Source organism: Pinus tabuliformis, chromosome 1_1 (assembly GCF_031772625.1).
Source record: "Pinus tabuliformis cultivar Carrire ecotype Pingquan chromosome 1_1, CPIR1, whole genome shotgun sequence".
NCBI classification, from domain to species: Eukaryota; Viridiplantae; Streptophyta; class Pinopsida; order Pinales; family Pinaceae; genus Pinus; species Pinus tabuliformis.
The window spans coordinates 822,544,173-822,566,357 of record NC_142297.1 but is presented as its reverse complement, the minus strand read 5'-3'; positions in this window follow the sequence as shown (position 1 = coordinate 822,566,357).

Genomic DNA, 22,185 nt, shown 5'->3' with positions numbered 1-22,185 from the left:
TGGATGAAACATGGCCTTCAGATTATGGTGTTGTGCTTCAGGAGTATCCAGTATGAAAATTTATGAAACGTGGTCCCTAGAGGAAGAGAGAAGGTCGTAGCCTTCTGTAGGCCGGCGCCTACATACTGGTAAACATATCAGCCAATACAAGAGCCAAGGGGTTGGAGCTCCCTTCCAGTAGCAACTAGAAAATGAGTGAAGGTTGGAGCCTTCAGTAGGCCGGCGCCTACGTACTAGTAAACATATTGGCTAGTACAAGAGCCAGGGGGTTGTAGCTCCCTTCTAGTAGTAGCTGGAGAACAAGAGAAGGTTGTAGCCTTCTGCAAGTGGGTGCCTGCATACTGGTATGAGTCTGTGTCAATACAAGATTGTAAATAGGTTTTTCTTATATTAAAGGAAAACGACAGCAGGTGGTTTTTGTCCCGCATTGGGTTTCCACCTTATATCATGATGTTCATGTGTGTTTCTTATAAGTGATGATCTATTTTGTTTTACTGCACCTGTCTACTGTTTATATGGTTAATGAAGTTCTGATGCACTGATTAAAGATCAACATATAATGGATTAACTGAACCATAAGTTTACTGGATATACGCTAGTTGCATTAAACACAGTTGCGTGTACACGTGGGTTCCCTTAACTAAAGTAGCGTATATGAATCTGATTATGGAAATGAAAAGGTTAGTGATTTGCTAATACTGATTCACCCCCCCTCTCAGTATTATTTCCAACATGGAGGATTAGAGAACAGTCTGCTAATTTCTATTTCACGGGAAAGCGAGGAGGAGCTCACGAGGTTCTCTCCAAGAAGTGCAGTCCAGTTGATTAAGCAGCGCTTTCCACTGATACCACCTCCGTCTACGCCATCACCTACTTCACCAACATCAAATCCATCTTCACCCACTCCACCTCCACCTCCGCCACCACCGAAGGTTGGGATGGTGAGCATAGTCAAGTTGCCGGTATTTAAGGGTGCAGGAAATGAGGAACCAGGTCAGTTCTAGTTTGTGGTAAGGGCTGTGTGGGAAGCCCAAGGCATAACGGATGATAACATAAAAAAGGATACCCTAGTTAGCACACTGCAGGACTGTGCGTTGATGTGGTATATAAAGTACTCAAGTGATCATCCGAATGCAGGAATAACGGTGATCCAGGATGCCTTGAATAAAGAATTTGGTTGGCCAAAATCAGAGACATAGTCAGTCATTGGGTTCAAAGAGATAGCGATGTTACCAGGTGAAACCCCATGGGATTTGGATCAGAGATTAAAGAGCACAATATGCGAGGCTAACATGAGATTGATGGATGCACAGCATTGCGCGTGGTTTGTGGCGTCTCTGACACCACATCTAAGGATGGCACTATCATAGCAAAAGATCTCAACCCAAGCTGAGGCATTAGAGACCACGATGAGATTACACAAAACCCCAATACAGGATCCGAGGTTCGGAGTTTAGCAAATCCACGTGCAAATACAAAACCTATGCTTAGAGATGCGAAGTTTGAAACAAGGATAGGCGCCTCGTTCAATAAGGCGTGAAGAAGTATGGTGTATCAAATGTAAGGGCCAGGGCCACGATAAGGAACACTGTCCGGTCTTTGTGAACTATGTGGTGGCGGGGGGACCAATACCATTGCGACCAGAGGTACAAGCAGGGCCAAGCGCGGTGCCCACACTTTGGTGTGCAATATGTCAGGAGGGAGGAAAGCATGCCATGGACAACTGTCATCTATTACAGAACCTAAGATAGCCCCCCCCAAGTGGTTATTTTGCAACTTTTGTAGGACAGTGGGCCACGATGAAAGAAACTACCGAAGTTACGAGATGTTGATGGATCGAACACCTACTTATAAGATGTAAATGGAGGTGCATGGGCAGGATCCTACTGCAGCAATAGCGTGGGGCGGATTCCAAGGACACATACGAGGCCAAGGGGGAATGGGACCCGGACGCGGACGAGGACAATTAATCTGCTATAATTGTGGAGGATCGGGGCACTATGCACGTGATTGCATGAACCTGACTAGAACCTGTTGCCCGTACTGTTACCAATTTGACCACGAAGCAGTCAATTGCCCCACACTAATTGCTCAGATGCAGGAAAAATGGGTGCTTCCGGCTACTCCCACTTAGAACGTCCAAATGATGAAGGCTGAACCACGTGCGGAAGACCCTAATGTGAAAATGATGCTCAAAAGTGGTGCAACTACGGGAGAAGATAAAGGGAAGCAACCAGAGGAGGATGCATGGGTTCATAAGGCTCCCATGAAACAACCGAAATTTTATTTACAGCGCACGAAAGAAACATTTATGGAGGCCAAGAAGAACTTCGCGGAAGCTTTCACTTCGAGTAGCACGGATCAAACAGAGTCGGAGAAGGATACTTCTATGCTAACTACCTTCTTATAGACATGCATGAAGCTACTCCGTAATACCAAAGCGGTGAAGGGATTGCAAGAGTTAATAACTAGGTGCACAGGATCGAATGAACCTCAAATGGTACGGAAGTTAGGCAAGCATGCGTTGCGGACTAGGTGGGAAATGTAGTTGACTGCCCAGATTGGGGACTATGAGATGGACCAAGTTGTTCTAGACTTGGGGTTAGATGCAAATGTCCTACCTAAACAAACCTGGGAGCGCATGGGCAGGCCTGCACTACAATGGTCCCCTATCGAGTTGCGGATGATGAACTAACATAAGATCTTACCTATGGGAAGACTACAAGGAGTTATAGTAGACATCGACGATGTAAGCATACTAACCGATTTTGAGGTCATAGAAATTGTGGATGAAAGTAACCCATATCCTGCATTATTAGGGATAGACTTGGCAATGGATATAAATGGAGTCATCAACCTAAAGAAACAAAAAATGATAATTCGAGAAAAAATCTCTCCGCGTAGTGGTTTCGCTAGACCCAGCTAAAGGAGCACATTGTACCGAGCCAATACGCAACGAGAGCAGCGATGATGAACTGGATTGCACTTACCAAATCACTGCGTAGGATCAGGACCGAGTGAATCTGACCGCGAATAGATGAATCTCATGGGACCATGATAGTTCTTGCACATTGACTCAGATGAAGAGATTGAACGGTGGTAGAACCAATTGCATGAGGTAATGACACTAAATTGTAATATGATGGTGAAATTGCTACGTCGTGCAACAACAGAAACAAGGGAGCGACCAGTTGATGAGGATGCTTCGAAGGTGAAGGCACCAGTTGACCAATGCGAAATGATGATTCTAAGACAAAGGTCGCAGGATGCCCCCACAGAGACACCGTGTGCGACGATTTTCCACGAATGGAGTACATTCCCAAAGATTCGGCGAAAGTGGCGCGGATGGCAGAAGCAGGTACGCGCAAGGGTTAGAGGGCAATCCTGTTCGACAATGGCCTGTGAAAAAGTCAACAAGGGAACAGGGGGAAGTTCGCTCAGCATTCGCTCAAGAAAATGACCCATTGGGAAGTTGCATATACCACGAGTTCAATGGGCCTATACCAGAAGGGAGGCACAGATGATAGTGTCAATAAGTAAATGGGTGGGAGCCCAGAATAAGCGAGGTAGCAGCAGGCCTCACAAAATCAAAAAACTATGGGCATGACTAAGAAAGAAAAGCACGCTAGTCGGGGAAGGAATCAACAAGATGAAAGGTAGCAATGCCCACGTAGGCCATGCGAGTCTGCGCATAAGGGAATTGGGCCCAGTCAGGTATCTCGTAGAATGAGAATGCACCGCGACCCTGCTATCATGGCTGCGCTTGCACCTATGGAAGGATACACCCCACATAACGGTGCACGAAGAGATAATGGCTATAAAGACACTCAGAAGGTGCTCATAGCCTGCGCTAGCAGGAAAGTTCTGAAATCACATTAGGGGTGCAACCACCTAACTAGCTGTAGGAAGCACAGTCTCAGTGCCCCAAGTAGTTGAAAGAAGGCGTGGGACTATAAACGAGTCTGCGGGAGGTCAACGCGGCAAAAAGGTTCTATACAGAGTCATTCGGTCCACAACATCGCGGCTGCGCCCAAGGGATGGCACAACCTTGCGGAAAGATCAAGAAGTGATCATTAACACCACTATTCCTGACAAGAAAGTCAAGTTACATCAGGGAGGAGCGGGCAGCGGGCCATTAAGACAAAACTTCCAATCTAGCTATGAAAAGATCTTCCACCTAGACACTGTTAATAAACTGGTAGAGGAGGGAGAGACCTTCCACTATGCATGGTTGCTATTGACCATTGTGCTAGTTGCCACTGACCTACTTGAAGACAATCAGTTTCCCTCCTTGGACCAGGATTGGCCAGAAGCCGCCAGATTTGCGTCGCTCTAGGTGACGAAGGATGCTGAAAGAATCTTGGGCATCAAGATTTTTTGCATATGATGGATGCAGATGTTTAACACTGGGTCACCCATCAACCCCGGTTGTCCACTGAAATCTATGATAGTGTGAAGCACATAGCCGACTTTAAAGCAAACATGCACTTTGTCTACATCCGAGCGCACAACGACCCCAACCAAACATGAACTACACTTCCTTTCATTGCCATTGACGAAGCTATCGATGTAGTATTGGATACTTGGCCACCGGAATGGCGCAGACCCGATGCGGTGGGGCGCGATGAGGCTACCATCAGGAAACAAAAGGTTGAAGTGAAGTGCACCGCACAGCAGAAGCGGAATGAATAGCACGCTGCGGAAGTTTGAGTGGCCCGGGAGGTGGCACAAACTTTGACAGACAAAGCACCAGCTGGAGTGACTGCAACGGATGAAAGCCGTCAGAAGGTGCCCACAGAGCTGGCCACGGAGAAAGGGACAGAAGGAACACCATCAACCACCACAGGTGCGCCCTTAAAACGGCCATTGCCAACAGAATGAATGAAGCCATGGAAGAAGGCCAAGGCGTCTAAATGGGACGGAGAATTGACCACCTTGATTGAGGGCGACCTAGGTGACATAGGGGACACCATTCACGAAGTTACTCTAGACGTAATCGACGAGGCCATTCCAGAGCAAAAAATTATGTTAGGGGAGCTCCGCGCATAGCTACAAGAACTTGGGACATGGGCAGCACAGACGGGAACCACCGCTACTCATGGGGTTACAGGTATGTCAGCCACTGAGCAGCTGCTGAAGGCCCAAATGGCTCATACTATCGCGATTCCAGTAGGAGCATTGATAACAAAAAATGCGGAGGATAGAGCTGTGGTAGGACGGCTTACGGGGCTGGGACTCAATTTGGCTGCCCTCCCATGCGAAAGCTTGTACCAGCTCCAGGACAGCGCCATGATGGAGCTCCATGCCAGGGAGAGGTGCGTGGAACAGGTACTCAGCGAACAGAGAATTAATATAGAATAGTTGAGCCTCCAACGGGATGAAGCCATCACACAGAGTCAACAAGTGGAGCAACTTGTAGGGGAAGCATGTTCGTGTGCCCTTGAGCTAGAGATTGCGGCTGATTTACCTGTTGGCATATGAATCCACAAGCTAGCTAGTGGGTTCCGTGAAGCAAAGGAGGAGGCCGCGAAGATTCAATTGGAGCTCAGTTTTCATATTGCAAAGCTGAAGCTGCAGGTACAGCCTTCGACGCCACCAAAGGTCACCACGCAGCGCAAAAGCATCATTAGCTCTAGTAGGGAAAAGATCACACGTTTCATGAAGGAATGCACTGACTTGTTGGCTCAGTCGCTTATTCCACTCACTTCACTCCAAGAAGATCCTACCCTATAACAATTGGAAGCCAAGGCAAGAGAGCTCCAGCAAGCCTATGATAATGTCAGAGGGACGGCGCAGATGGTTGTGGTTACGCAGCACTTAGCCAAGATGAAGGAGGCCCAGGATTTGAAAATACAAGTTGATGTTGCCTGCTAGAAAGAAGCAGTGATTAAAGAACATCTCCAGTCATGCCTTGATGAGGCATTCGCGATTTCCACTACCATCGAGCGCAAGGTGGCACACATGCAGGCAGAATATGCACCTGGGGAAGAAGCTACGACAAAGACTGATGTGTTGGCGGCATGTGTTGAATGAGTACAATAGATGGCGGATGAGTTTGCTGCAAGTACCAGCGAAGCACAAAAATTGTTGTTTGACCTCCGCGCAAAGGTTGTCACACCAGTTGAGTGACTTGAGACGAGTCATGATGATTGTGTTGGGGGAATGTTGGGTATCAGAGGGCCCACGTAACAGTTTTGGGGCTCAAAGCCCGCAATTTTGGGAAAGGTATGGTAAGGACTCCGCGAAGTGCGCGGAGTGCGAATTGTAAATGAGTCAAGTCAAAGGGTTGTCCACCCAAAAATAATGTAAAATAATAGGAAGTGAGTCGACCTGCCCATGGTCCGCGGACCCTGAGAATGTATAAATAGAGCAAGGCTCTATGGATAGAAGTCAGTTTTTTTTGGTATGTACTTTTGGATCTGGAATGTAATGGGTTTTTGAAGAATGAAGTCTTGAAGCATCTGTAAGTCCAAGTCAAGGGTGTTGGTAGGTAGATAGAGGCTCTGCAGCTATGTGCGCGGACCCTTGCAGCTGAGTGTGCAGGGCGGATCTGGATGTATTGGTGGAAGAGTTGAATAAAGATAAGTTGATTCTGAAATACTATGTTAAATCTAAATTATTGTGGATCTAGCTAATTTATGGTTGATATAACTGTTTGATCTGTACGTGTATGCTTATATTATGAGTTTATGCAAATTTATATCTTTTCTGGGTGCGCGAACTGGTTATTTCTATTAAATGTTTGCTTAAAGACCATAAAAAGTAGATTTAATCTATAACAGTGCAATAATAAGTATTAAGGATTTTCCTAGGTCCGGATCTATGCAAAGCAGAGTGGCACAAGCCATAGAATGGTGTGCGAACCTCCCAGACCACATCAAGACATCCCAAGGGTGCGGAAACCTAGTTCCAGCACCCTCCCCTGCTACCTCGAGTGAGAACTCAGTCCGCTCTGCGGACTGTTGACGAAAGGGTCGGTAGATGCGGGATTTGTTTGGCTAAATAACTCTTTGGAACCTGGGTCAGGCCCCTATAAGCCAACATGTGGTCTTCTTTGCGTGGTTTAGACCTCATCATTTGGATATTATGGGTCAGAGTAGGTTGTAGTACCCCTTTCTCATGCATCAGTGTGATCAGCGTAGGACAATCTACTACTTCATGATCGAATTGAGAACAATATGAACAAGATAGTCTTGTTGGGGAAGTACAATCGCGAGCGTAGTTCCCTGGTCCTCCACAATTATAATAGATTAGTTGCCCATGGTCCCTTCCTAGCCCCATTCCTCCTCATCGCCGACCTCGGCCCTGAAATCTAGCTCACGCCATCCCTGCAGCTGGATCGAGGCCTCGCATCTCTGTTTGCACCCTATAGGCCAAGGTCCAATCCATCATTATTTGTAACTACAACAAGTACGCTCGTCATGTCCTACTGAGCTATAGAATTTACAAAATAGTTGTTGTGGGGCCTGTGTATACTTCTGCAACAGATGACAATTGTCTGTCGTGTGTTTCCCTCCTATTTGACAGATCACACACCATAATGCTAGTGTCGCACTTGGCCCTACTTGGGCTTCTGGTCTCAATGGCATTGGCCCCCCTCTTGCCAAATAGTTTTTGAATACAGGACAATGATCCTTGGTGTGGCCGTGGCCTTTACATTTTATGCAACATACCTCTTCGCACGCTTCTAGCCGTGGTGCCCTATCCTACTTCAAACTCTGCATCTCCAAGCATAGGTTCTATAGCTGCACATGGATTTGTTGAACTCCCGACCTAGGATCATGTATTATAGTTTCATATAATCTCATCGCCATCTCCAATGCTTCAGCTTGGGTTGAAAGCTTCTGTTGTGACAACACCGTCCTCAGGTGTGGTGTCAGGGATGCCACAAACCATGCGCGGTGCTGCGCATCTGTGAGTGTCATATTAGCCTCGCGGATCATACTCTTTAGTTGCTGATCTAGATCCTAAGGGGTCTCACTCGGGAGCATCGTGATTTCTTTGAACCCAATGATTAACTACGTCTCTTATTTTGGCCAGCTAAATTCTCTGTTCAACGCACTCTGGATATCCGCTATTCCTGCATTTGGGTGATCATTCGAGTGCTTGATATACCATGTCAGTGCGTGATCCTATAGCATGCCCAACAATGTAGCCTTCTTGATGCTATCGTCTGTAACCCCTTGTGCTTCCCATACTACTCTCACCATGAACCAGAACTGATCTGGGTCCTCATTTCCTACTCCTCTGAATACGGGTAGCTTGATCGTGTTCACCATGCTGAACTGCGGGGTTAGTGGAGGTGGAGAGGGTGAAGATGGAGGTGAGGGAGGTGAAGTGGGTGATGGCGTGGATGGGGGTGGTAACTGCAGAATTCGTTGCTTTATCAACCGGACCGCACTTCTCGGGGAGAACCGAGCGAGCTCCTCCTCGCTTTCTCGCGAAGGTGAAATCAGGGGACTGTTCTCTAATCCCTCACTACCTTTGTAGATCTTTCCACTCCACGTTGTCCCAAACATTAATGTATTTGCATAACCCTCTTTTCACATAACAACATCTTAATCTAGGTGTTCAAAGATTTAATGTACTTACCTTGCAGTCCTTTGAGAAACCATCGCTCTGCTTCGTTGTAACTCATGGTTGTGTCTATCGCGAACTCAATGATGAACCCCCCTATTAACTCGTGATCTTGTCCTCGAATGCCTCTACCCTGCGCACCAACTCTGGAGTCCACACTATCGGTTGGTCGAGCTTATATCTTCCCTGGCTGTCAGCTAATCTCGCGATCCAATCATACAGTTCTATTGGAAAGGATGCGAAGAAAATCTCATGGATTTCTATATATACGTAGCAATCCAACCACCTTTTCTCAGATAGCTGTGGAGTTCGGTTTTTCTGTGTCACAAACTCATGAATCTTCTGATCTAACCACTCTTCAATTTCCTTCTTCGTCGGGTTCCAGTGTTCCGACATTAGACATCCCTTAGGTAGATCCTGGTCCCGGCAACGGAACCATTTGTTGGCTACTTGGGGCCTGACCCAGGTTCAGAAGTATTTTAGGCAAAAAAATCCCGAAACTATCGGCCCTTTCAGCAATAATCAGTGGAGCGCGGATTGAGGTCTCACCCGAGGTAGTATGGGAGGGTGCTGGAACCAGGTTTCCGCACCCTGGGGATGTCTTGATGAGGTTTGGGAATTTTGTGAACCGATCTTGCGTGTTGCATGGTTCCGCGCAACTATCCGATCTTCGCGTAGCTCTGTCCAAAGCACGAAGGGGCACTGTCTAAATCCTTTACCCTTACTATTTTATTATTATAGATCTGAGTTAATTTTGTGGTCCCAAGAGTCTTTGTTAATTATTCAACATTCATAACAAGTGTGCGTAGACATAAACTATAAAGAGATGCATTAGAATATAACAGAAGAATAAACACATAGATCTACGAGCAGTTGCACAATATTTCAAAATCCACGTATCTTTTATTAAACTTATGTTCCATTACAATCCCAACTCTGCCCTGTGCACTCAGTTGTAGCAGTCTATGCACATAGCTACGGACTCTACCAGGGCTCTGCGCACATAGCTTCAGAGCCTCTTCTTACTACTACTAGCCACGAATTGGACTTACAGACTCAGAGTGAATTTCTCATTCAAAAACCCACAATACTTAAGATCAAGACTAAAAATTGACTTCTACACTTAGAGCTTCACTCTATTTATACATTCCCATGGTCCGTGGACCATGGGTAGGCTGACACATTCTATATTAAATTACAATGTTTTAGGGTGGACTACCCTAGACTCTCGTGCTCCACGCCCTAATTTTTTGGGGCCTTTACATTACATTGACCCAAAACTCGGCTTTAACCTCCAAAAATCCGCTATTGGGGGATCCGCTACCCAACATGCGTCCCCAGAATTTGAGCCACTTTTTTAAGCCTAGAGCCCAGGTCACTTCCCATAACTCAGTCACGCTTTCAGAATCCATAATTTACATAATTGAAGGACTTACTATTGGGCGCAGGATCCCCCAAGGAAATTTTTGGGGCTTAGAGCCCGGCTTTTGGTTAAAAGTTGTAAATTCGACGTAAGGAATCCGTATTTTATGGGCGCGGAGCACGTAGCAAGTAAATGAGTCATAGGGTTGTTCACCCTCAATTTTGTAATGTAATGTCGGCTATAGAAATCTACCAATGGTCCATGGACCATGGGATTGTATAAATAGATCATGGCTCTAAGTTCTAAAAAAATGAATCTAACAAGTCTAAGGATGAAGAGTTGAGTCATAGCTGAAGTGTAAAGTTGAGTCTTTGGGTCGTAGAGTAGGAGAAGGCTCTGCAGCTAAGTGCACAGAGGCCTAGTAGTCTGCAGCTAAGTGCGCGGACCCTTGCAACTGAATGCGCAGGGCGAGTCGAGTCTATAACCATTGGAGCATTAATAAAGAGAAGTTTTACATCAATTATGTGTATTTATTTCTTGTTTTATGCATTAAGTATATTGGGTATGAAGTTCATTTCTATTATTTATATGGTGCGCGAATATATATGATTGTGTTGATTAAGTGAATGTGAGATAAAGTATCTGCTTACGCGAAGTTAACTAACATTTGTAAGAAGATAAGTAAGATACGCAGTGTAATTTGGGGAAATTCACAGATCGCTGCCATAGCAGCATGAAAGCATCTTAGCCCCTGGTTAGGGCTACCTATAGGAAAGGTTATGTACCAAACTTTTGAGAACCTATTTTACCTCCAGCATTAGGTAAAACACCTTTTTGTAAACAAGCCCACCTTTGCAAAGTACACAAAAGCAAATGAAGTGTACAGAAGAATGGTAAATATTAAATTACCAGATGCAGAGACTTGGGAGAAATTAAATGACTTACTCTAAAAATGAAAAGTAAAAGTGAAAACAGAAGAGTAAAAGAAAAGTAGAAGTCTAGCTCAGATGAAAGAGTATCAAGTGAAAGAGTATTAGTTAAAAGACACAGTAAAAGAACAGTCAACATGGAAGACCAACAACAAAGGAGAAAAAACAGCAAAAGATCAAAGCATAAGACAGTAGAGCCTAATAAACAGGGATAGACTGCAGTAGTTGAATATCTATCTCTATCTTCTTGCATGAAGATATTTCTTTTTCCTACAATAATTCCAAAAAGAATTTGGGATATTTTGTAATAAGTTTTTGTATAAATACTTCATAATTCGAAGTATATATTATGGATTGCTAGACTTTTCTATAGTTGTATTGATCTATAACATGAGGGTTCATTGTACCAATTTTTCAAGTCAACAGATTGGATTGAATAATAAAGAAATTGCATTACAGGATTCATGTGTTGGGCCACTTCAATGAAGTATTTTCTTTTTGTCAAACTGTTATTTTCTTAAGTGTGACACCAACTTGCATGTTATCTAAATTGAATGAGTTAACTAGAAATTTATTACAGAATTTGTTTAAGTGCACTCTGTCTTGAACAGTTAATCATTTTAATGTTTTATTTTGATATCTAGAGGAGGTAATCCTTCATTTCTCCCTAGTTTTGATTGACCCATATCAATTCCTTCATTATTCGGTTTGAGGAACCCTTAATTTCTCCTTGACCCTGATTGAAAACCACTTCACCATCCAGCCTAAAAGATCTGAATTTACTCAGCTACCTTTCCCTGTAAACACTATCTTTAGAACTTGATCCAGTCCCATTTTCTTGACACTTGACCCCATAGCACAATGGTAAAAGACTTCCCTCTATCCATCTGAGTCAGTGATCCCACCACCAAATCAAAATCAAAACCCAATCAGAGCATAAATAAGTAGCCTAAAATAAATTAACTAAACAATGTTAAATCATAAACAGAGAGCCCTCTCTAAGCATTAGGAAGGCTAGATCCTGATCTCAAAAGTAGGTTTGTGGTTACCTCTATCATTTCTTTCATAAAAACTCTAGGGAAATTTTAGAGTGATAATATGTTGGCGACCATACTAGGGAACTCGAACCTCAGTTTAATAAAACTTTTAGGAAATATTAAATCTCATCTTTTTCACCTTAAGGTTATTTTAGAGTTTTTAAAAAGTTTCATAAAACAATTGAAAAATTAAAATTCTGGCTCCCAAAAGAAAATACTATACCAAGGCCAAACCAGATCCAAACCCTGCTACAATAGTTGATGATCCTGACAAAATTTTAAGAAAATAAAAAAAGGTAGAAACTCAAGGAAGTAGTAGTTAGTTAATTAAAGAAAATTCACTCCCTAAGGAGTTATCAAGTTTAGAGGATATTCAATTTGACTTATCATTCGAGCTTTCTTTGTTTAGAACCAAATCTAAAAATTCAATTCATGATACTGTAATAGACCCCAATTTTATTCAATTTATTGAGTCAAGAAAGGTGCCTATACATCCTAATTTAGATCAACATGTTTTGGATACTTTTGGTAAACTAGAAGCTTTAACCTTAACCTTGATAAGCCATATAGATGAAGCTTATCTTCAACAATCAGTTGAATTAGCTGCCCTAACTGTTGCTACCCCTGAAATGTATACAGAGTTCAAAAACTATAAATACAACTTCATTTACTACCACCTCACCTATAATATCCACCACAGTTCATTACCCTAAACCATTCATACATCATCTTCCTCTCCAACCAAACATCTCAAATTCATCTAGTTCATCTACAGCCATCTCAAGTCCTTCTTCAAGCACCTCTACTTTTCTCCCCAATCAAACCAAAATCTCAGCCATGGTAGAAAAATATACACCTTTGGTCTTACCAGCTCAATTACATGCCATGCCCCAAGAATATCAAAGTAAATCTTTTTGTTTGATGCTACTAGTCAGTATGCTGCCCAACAACATGTGAATAAAATGATCGAATACTTTGAATTACATGAGATTGATGAGTCTAATGTGAAAATGACGTTATTTTCCCAAACACTGATGGGGGATGTTAAAAAATGGTTCAAAGGTTTACCTCCTAATCATATTGTTGATTTAGCTTATTTCCACAGATTGTTTATTGATATATGGGAAAGAAAGAGAAACCCTCTATAAATATTGTTTGAATATGACAACATTAGAAGAGCTCCTAATGAATATGTTCAAGACTATTGTACTAGGTTCAACAGTATCTATAATGCAATCCCTGCCAATATTAAACCTCCACCAGACTTAGCATTAAACAAATTTCCTGATGGTTTTGACACTGATATGTCTTACCAATTAAGGGAAAGAAACCCTGAACCATTGGAACAAATGCAAAGTAATGATGTTAGTGTAGAAGCCAATTTATTAGCTAAGAAAGCTAGGATGAGAAGTGAGAAAAGATTCACCATTAAAGAGGAACCATCCACTTCAAATTGTAAAATAGATAGTTTAGCTAAAATTGTAGAAAGGATAATGGATAGATTAGAAAATATAGAAAGAAAATCTCAGTGGGAAAATCAAAAAGCACCCCCAATAAGAAACCCCAACTTTAGGAAAAATATTAATACTGGAAAAACAAGAGATGCAATACCAGATCAACAGATAAGACCACTTTTCCAGGAAAATTATGCTGAAGGTTCACAAAACCATGAAGAAGAGGAGGACACCCCGCTAAACCTATTGGGGATTAAAAATGAAGATGTTGTTTTTCTTACTTAGGAAGAAAAAGAATTGTACATGCTACAACATTTACAATTAGGATTTGGAGACTCCTTTGACTACAAACAAGGCTATGAATCTGCTATCTATGAAGTTCACAAGTAGTATAGCCTTAGAAGCAAAAAGAATACTAAAATTCCCACTAAGAAATCAGTCCAAACCCAAAATAAAAAAATAACAGAAGCTCCTGTGGTGAAAATTTGACAAATTCTCCCTAGAGGAACTTAGGAGATTTCCAGCCCAAAAATTGTAGATATAACTTATGCTGAAACTAAAAATTCAACAGTTACTCAAACTATTCTGAATAAGAGAATTCAAAACAAAACTGCTGGTACACAAACTGAATTGCCAAGTGATGATAAAGAAGATAAAACTACACAGACCACAATTTCTAAGGAAGATCTCATACAATCAGGAAAAACTCAATTGCCATTCAACATTAAGACTGAGATAGCCAAGTTGAAAATATCAGTTCCTTTGACAGAACTGGTGAAAAACGAATCATACAAGGCACAAATCACTGAGACACTAAACATAGGTGAAGGAGAAGATGTTGTAAACCTTAATGATGATCAACCTGAGTTATTATTTGGTCCAGAAGTAAATGGCACCCATCAGCAAGGGGGTATCCCTCCATTCTACATTAGCTTAAATTCTCATGATAAAATCTTACATAATGTTATGCTAGATTTAGGGGCATCCCATAACTTAATGCTTAAAGCAATCATGGAAAGGTTAAATTTAGATATCACTAGTCCCTATAAGGACCTATTTTCCTTTGATTCTAGACAAGTCAAATGCCTTGGCCTGATTAAATATTTCTATGTAGCTCTAGTCCAGTGCCCAAAAAAGAGTATTGTTATGGACATAGTAGTTGCTAATATCCCACCCAAGTATGGAATGTTATTATCTTGCTCATGGGGAGCAAAATTGCAGGGATCTCTAGAGTTAGTCATGTCATATGCCAACATCTCTATGTTTGGTCAGAAAAGAAAGCTTTACATAGAAACATTGATGAAATACATGGTAAATAGTTCAGAAAAACCACAGAATCGCCCCATTTACTCCATGCATTCTGATATGGACTCATTTATCTTGTGTAATTTAGACAATGACAAAAATGAAATCATAGCTGTAGAAGAAAAATACAAAGCACCTGATAGTGAAAACATATTTCATGAGTCTCTATGGGATTTAGATTTTGATGGCTCTGTAAATAGATTAGGAGTAGGTGCAGGTGTTTGGATTCATAACATGGAAAATAATCATTCTGAAGTACATGCCTTTAGATTAAATTTTAAATGCACAAACAACATGGCAGAGTATGAAGCTTTGACCTTAGGACTACAAATTGTAAGAAAACTTGGAGCCAAGAGATTTTCTATCATGGGAGACTCTAAATTGATTATAAAATAAATTAAAGGAGAATACTTTGTGAATAATCCCAGACTTAGCCAATACAGAGAGATTGTCCTAGATCTGATTAAGGAACTTCTTGAAACTAATTTCGCTGTTATTCCTAGGAAATGGAACATGCAAGCTCACAGTGCTCTGTAAATAGATTAGGAGTAGGTGTAGGTGTTTGGATTCATAACATGGAAGATAATCATTCTGAAGTACATGCCTTTAGATTAAATTTTAAATGCACAAACAACATGGCAGAGTATGAAGCTTTGACCTTAGGACTACAAATTGTAAGAAAACTTGGAGCCAAGAGAGTTTCTATCATGGGAGACTCTAAATTGATTATAAAATAAATTAAAGGAGAATACTTTGTGAATAATCCCAGACTTAGCCAATACAGAGAGACTGTCCTAGATCTGATTAAGGAACTTCTTGAAACTGATTTCGTTGTTATTCCTAGGAAACAGAACATGCAAGCTCATAGTTTGGCTACTTTTGCTAGCACTTTTAGATTATCTTTTCGACCCAACCACAAGTACACTGCAGAAGTAAGACACAGACCTGTTATACCTGACAATTTGAAATATTGGCAGATTTTTTCACAAGATTCTCAAATCTATGATTTCATGAATGTTGAAGGAGAGTTTCAAAATTGTAACATAGACATTGATTGCACAGTAGATAAAATTTTAAATGATGAAATACATATGAATGTTTTAGATATAGATAAACCCACTAAATTCACTAAAGTAGAAATAGATAACTTAGAAAAAGTAGAAATAGAAGAAATAATCAATGATGATTCTGAGATTTTAAACCTTAAAAATAACTTTTTGCCTAAAGGATTAGTCCCATTAGAAGATTTGTTTGATTCAAATGATGTAGCTAGAAAACAAAAAATGGAGCCTTTAAGAGCAGACATAGAAGAATGTAACATAGGAACAGAAGAAAAACCCAAGCTTATCAAAATATCCAAAGCATTACCTCCAGATGAAAAGCTGAAATACATAAGTCTATTCAAAGAGTTTCAAGATGTCTTTGCCTGGAGTTATGAAGACCTTAAGTCTTATGATACCAGCATTATTCAACATAAGATACCCATCAAAGAAGATCAGAAACCCTTTAAACAAAATCTTAGGAGAATTAATCTAGTTCTTATGCCATTAATTGAAAAAGAAGTAAAAAGGATGTATGATGCACAAATCATAGCACCAATTAGATATTCAGATTAAGTCTCTAATTTGGTCACTACTTGCAAGAAAATAGGAGAAATTAGACATTGTGTTGATTTCAGGAACTTGAACAAAGTGTCATTAAAAGATAACTACCCTCTCCCTAAAATGGATCACATTCTCCAGAGGGTAGTAGGCTCATCCAGAATTTCATTGCTTGATGGATTCTCTAGATACAAACAAATCTAAGTTCAACCATAGGATCAATCCAAGACTGCATTTACGACTCCATGGGGTACTTTCATGTATTTGAAGATGCCCCTTGGACTAATGAATGTTGGATCAACATTCCAAAGATCAATGGACATAGCTTTTGCAAAATAAATCCATGAATTTCTAGTTGCTTACCAGGATGACATCACAGTGTTTTCCAAATCAGATAATGAACATCTAGATCACTTAAGAAGTGTTTATATTAAATGTAGAAAATTTGGTATTTTCTTAAATCCCAAAAAGACACTCTTTGGTCTAGAAGAATGTAAACTCTTGGGACACATAATATCAAAAGATGGAATTAGAATAGATCAAGCTAGAATAGAGGCAATCCTAAACATCACTCATCCTAGAAACATCAAAGAATTACAATCATTCCTAGGAAAAATAAATTTTCTTACGAGATTCATTTCTAACTTGGTAGAATTAATTAGAGAATTAAATAACATGTTAAAGAAACATTCAGAACTTAAGTGGATAGTAGAGGATAAACAATATTTTGAGGCAATCAAAGAAGCCCTTACTAAAACACCAGTCCTCATAAGTCTTGATTTCAAAAAATATTTTATAATTTTTTCTTTTGCTTTAGAACATACTATTGCATCAGTCTTGTTGCAAAAGAGTGATCAAGGTTATGAGTAGCCTATTGCATTTTCAGCAAATATTTGAGAGATGCTACACTAAAATACAACATAATGGAAAAACAAGCACTTGCTTTAGTGAAATCTATTAAAGATTTCATGGTATACATCTTGTACTCACACATCATTGCTTATGTTCCAAATTTAGTAGTAAAGGACATTTTGACACAAAATGGGCCTGAAGGAAAGAGAGGCAAATGGATTGCCACTATTTTGGAGCATGACATAGAAATAAAGCCTACAAAACTTATCAAAGGCCAAGGTTTAGCTAAGCTCATGGTTGAATTGAACTGTCAGGCCTTAGATATAAATTTCATTGGTGATCTAGATGATCGGGAAGAGATGACGACTCCATAGATTAGTGAAGTTTTCATAGATTCACCTTGGTATGCAGATATCATATTTGTGTTACTAAACCTACAAGCTCCTCCTAGTTTATCTAGAACTAAAAGTATATTTTTGAAAATGAAATCAATTAAAGATTGTATCATAGACAATGCTTTATTTTGGAAAGATAATGGTTACATTTTATTGAATTATTTATTAAAAGATGAAGCTGACAAAGTTATGCAAAAGTTTCATGCATGAGATTGTGGAGGACACCTGTACTGGAAAACAACTGTTGATAAGATTTTAAGGGTAGGTTTTTACTAGCCCACCCTTTTTGCAGATGTCAAGAAATATGTGACCTCTAGTCACAAGTGCCAAATATTTGAATGCAAAAGGAAACTCTTACCATTACCTCTCAAACCCATCTCCACAAAAATTCTTTTTCAACAATGGGGTTCGGACTTCATTGGGGAAATTCATCCATCATCCTCAGCCCAGCATAAATGGATATTGACAGCCACTAATTACTTTACTAAATGGATAGAAGCCATCCCTTCTAGACATGCCAGAGACTCTGTCATCATTTCATTCCTTGAGAACAACATCCTTTCTAGGTTTGAATGCCCACAAAAGCCCATTATTGATAATGTAGTTGCTTTCAAATCCAAGAAAATGGTAGACTTTTTTAACAGATATCACATTACCCTTGGCCATTCCACTGCCTATTACCCTCAAGGTAATGGACTTGCAAAATCTTCAAACAAAAGCCTTGTTAATATCATCAAGAAACTGCTAGAAGACAATAAGAAGACCTGGAACACAAAGTTGGTTAATGCCTTTTGGGCAAACAGACTAACTACCAAAAAATCCATTGGTACTTCTCCTTAGTATATGGAATGGATGTTGTTTTTCCATCCTCTTTAGGAGTACCAGTGATGAAAATGATTCAAGAGTTGCAAGTAGAACCAAATGATATCCAAAGGAGGATAAATCAGACAGTACATTTGCAACAAACCAAAGAAGAAGTATATTTCAAATCACAAATGATCCAGGATAAAATCAAAAATATTTTAGACAAGAAAACCAAAGCTGATGATTTTTACATAGGTGACAAAGTACTCAAATGGGATTCTAGAAGAGAAGAAAAGGGTAAACATGGTAAATTTGATTTCCTATGGAAAGGCCCTTATATCATTTATGGTTACAGAGGTAACAATGCATTTTTCTTGAGACAATTAGATGGAACAGATCTACCAGGAGGACCAGTCAATGGTAGAATGTTGAAGCATTACTTATCCACAGATTAATAGTAGTTCATTTTACTTTGCTCATTGTATATAACATTGCAAAGTTTAGATTGGATTGGATGGTAATCTTTTGAGGTTGAAGCCCGAAGAGAAGGCCCTGAGCTTTGAAAGGTATACCATCATATGTATGAATAAAGCAGATCATAGAGGAGCAATTACAAGGCAACCACAATCAAAGTTTCAAAGGATACTAATCTTAAAGTTCTTGACATTTCACCAGGAAATGCCATCCCCATGTGGAGCCATTGTTGGGGGCCTATAATAATAGGGTTCATAATTTTGAATTGGTTATGGTTAGTCTTGTAATATTGTACATACTTTTTCTTTCTGCAAAATGTTTTCCCATATTAAAATTAAAAAATGTAAATAGGGTATGTCCTAAAAGAATAAACAAATGACAAAAAGAAAGAAAAAGATTAAAAAAATAGTAAAAAATATGAACCCCAAAAAGAGATAAGAATAGATGATGAAAGTGTGCAAATTCAAATTCCACTCCTTTTACTTAACTTTGCAAAATAATATTTTGTGCAGCTTGTCAAAAATGCCACAAATCCATGATGGTCAAATAGTTTAATCTTGATTCATTGATGCTTTAAATTTCACATTGATAGTTAGAGAATAAAGATCTAGACAAACTGTTTAATATTGGAAAATCAGTAGTTAGGTAGAGAATAATAGTGAGCTCATCAGTTTAATCTGAGCCATTGGAAATTATAAGGTTAGAATTAGATAGTTTTCTTATCAAAAGAAAAAGAAATAAAGGACCAGCAAGCTCAAATACACCTAATGAATGATGAGAAAATGCTAGGGTAAATAAAGGGTAGGTATAAGAAGTTTTGCAAGTGCACAAGGTTGATAAGTCAACAAACACTTTCATCATGCTTAATCCTATTTCTCATGTGGAGGATGAATCGTTAAAGAGAAAGGCATTCACTAAAAGCTTATTTATTAATTTCCCCTCATTGCACTAGACCCCCACATACTTAGTTTATTAATTTCCCCTCATTATCCCTTCATTACTTGTAAAAAACCCTTTCCCTTCATTTTGACATTTTATCCCTTTGTTTCACACATTTCCCTAGACATTACCCTTCAAAAATCATCCCCCCTTCCCAAAACCCCTTTCCCTAGTGTGAAACACATTCCCATCACAAAATAATACATTCCCCCTTATTAATTTTCCCTTTTCCCCTTAAAAACCCACTAAAACCCTTTATCCTAAGTTATTTACTATACCCCTGCTTTATACATTTAAAGTCCCCCATGTCATAATTCCTCGACACCCTTTTAACTCACCAAACCTTGGTGTATAGTTAAAAACTATGCAATATAACCCATGGTCCCCACCTTTATTAACCCATCGCTTATATTAAAAATCCCATCACTATTTCTTAATTAATTACAATTCATTGTAATTAAACCCTGTGCCTCTCCAACCACATCCCAACTCTACCCGTGCAACTTCCCCGCATGATATCCCTATGATCTCCCACCCCCAAATCCAACGGCTCATAGCCATATCACACAGATTCATCATTCGACAATTAACGGCCCGAGAGCATGCGAGATTTGTTGTTTTGGCTGAGCACTGTTTGGCTACGTGGCAACACTAGGTTATATCACGTGCTCATGAAAAATACCACCCTCCATACAAAATCATGCGATATGGCCTAAAACCACCTCCCTGCCTAAACCAAAATTGCCCAGTATTCATTCAATAAATCTTGCACCAAAATGTAGCCATTATTGGTTAAAAGGCTGAAAAAGCCCATTTTACTCTCTTCGCTCATTTTTGCTGTAAACCTCTGTTAACCAATTCTGACACCTTGAACCTCTAAGTGACCAATTTAACCACCTTTTACCACCCAAAGACGCTGCAGACACCAAATTGAAGCAACAAATAGCCAGCTGAAGCCTAGTAACCTCTGTAGCTACCACAGAACCCTATTTGCGCACCAAAGCATCAAATTCCAGATATTCTTGAAAGAACTAGAACAACCCTGTAATCTTAGTTATACATCGTAATTATTAAAGGGTTAATTAATTAAATTAATTAAAGAACCTTGCTAAATTGAAGAAAACCTTACTGTGCGTCCAAAAACCTTGTTTTACAGATTGTAATTATCCTCCCCACTATTCTAGAGCTTCTAACCTTACTCCTAAAGCCACAAAAAGAGTAATTCCATTGAAAAAACCAAATTATGGCTTCCCCAACCTCTCTGGATGTAAGACCTCTGCAAAACCCTCACCTAGATATTGACCACCTTCCATTAGTCGACAGATAATTTCAAATCAGGACATTGCTTCCCCTAGCAACCTACTAATACTCCACTGTTGGAGTAAAGTCAAGTTTTTGAACCAGAATGATGACATTCACCTATGGGAGTCAAATTTTCCCAAGTACTTGTTCCCACATGTACACCTATTCCCAAAAATCATCCACTTTTTCCAAGCTTGTTATGTCCCCAGTCAAAAAGCCATAGTCACCCCTGATCAACAGGTTTTATTCACTATTACAGCAGAATCAATAAATCAAATGTTGCAGATCTAGCCAGGCCCAAATGGGACTCCACTTTCCATTGAAGGCTTACTTGAAATCTACACCAAGCTAGACCTTCCCAAGAAGGTTCATATTTTTCAAACTTTCATCATAGAGGAGTCTCATAGTCCTACAGATAGTCCTCCAAATGTTGCTAGCATTTTCTCTGAGAGAGGTAGACAAATTATAACCATGCTCTCTTGCATTCTAGGATACACCACTGATGAAAATGTGTATGAGGTTGTTCTTGCTTTCCTTTCTATATTTTTCCCAGGCAAGCCTCCTGCTATAGTCTACAACTTTGCTCAATTCATAGCAGACAGAATCCATGAGCAGTTTATCAGATTACCAAATGAGAGAGTGTTCAAGTATTCATCAATATTGTTTCACGTGTTCTTATACTTTCACTCAGACAAGTTTCTAGTCAACATCCAAAAGTTAAACACCAAGGGCAATCCAAGATCTGTGATCTATTGGACACCATTGATCCAAAGATATTCTACTGTTTTTTCTTATAAATAGTTCATTGATTCATTTGTTCATCTAGTTATAAACATGCTAACCAGTAGCTATCAGCCCAGGATAAATGAGGAGATTAAGATAGTTTTACAGTTGGCTAAGAATAGTAGAGTGGGAGACTGGTATCTATACCAGGACCACATAGAAATCAGGATATATGGATGCCAACTAACTCCCTACAAGCTGCCCAAATACCTCCCCATGAGGATATTTGCATTAGAGTATTTCAGGCAAATTATAAACTCTGATGAGGTTAATTTCCTGTCAGCTAGGAAGAAGACCCAGTTTAAAATCAAAAACCAATTGGGCCCTTTTATTTGTAATAATAGGGAAGCTGGACAAGAGGTAGACAAAA